Genomic DNA, 723 nt, shown 5'->3' with positions numbered 1-723 from the left:
GGTGGCCCAATGCAGCAGGGGACAATTTCTTTTAAAAAACAGTATTTCTAAATTTAAGTCATGAAACCATAAATATCCTAGAAGAAACCATAGGTAGCAAAATCTCAGACATCTCCCGTAGCAGTATGTTTAGGGATACATCTCCTAGGGCCGTGGTCGGCAAGCTGCGGCTCGCAAGCCACATGCGGCTCTTTGGCCCCTTGAGTGTGGCTCTTCCACAAAATACCATGTGTGGGCGTGCACGTACAGTGCGATTGAAACTTTGTGGCCCATGCGCAGAAGTCGGTATTTTGTGGAAGAGCCGGTATTTTGTGGAAGAGCCACACTCAAGGGGCCAAAGAGCCGCCTGTGGCTCACGAGCCGCGGTTTGCCGAGCCGCAGTTTGCCGAGCCGCAGTTTGCTGACCACTGTGGACCTAGGGCAAAGGAAACTAAGGAGAAAAAAACCAAATGAGTCTATATAAAAACAAAAAGCTTCTGCACAGCAAAAGAAACCATCAACAAAACGAAAAGGGAGCCCACTGTATGGGAGAACATACTTGGCAATGATACATCTGATAAAGGGTTAATATCCAAATATATAAAGAACTCATTCAACTTAACAGAAGGAAGACAAACAATCCAATTAAAATATGGGCAAAGGACCTAAATAGATACTTCTCCAAAGTGGACATACAGATGGCCAAGAGACATATGAAAAAATGCTCAAAGTCACTGATCATCA

Source organism: Myotis brandtii, unplaced genomic scaffold, assembly GCF_000412655.1.
Source record: "Myotis brandtii unplaced genomic scaffold, ASM41265v1 scaffold690, whole genome shotgun sequence".
Taxonomy (NCBI): domain Eukaryota; kingdom Metazoa; phylum Chordata; class Mammalia; order Chiroptera; family Vespertilionidae; genus Myotis; species Myotis brandtii.
Note: the sequence above shows the minus strand (reverse complement) of the source record.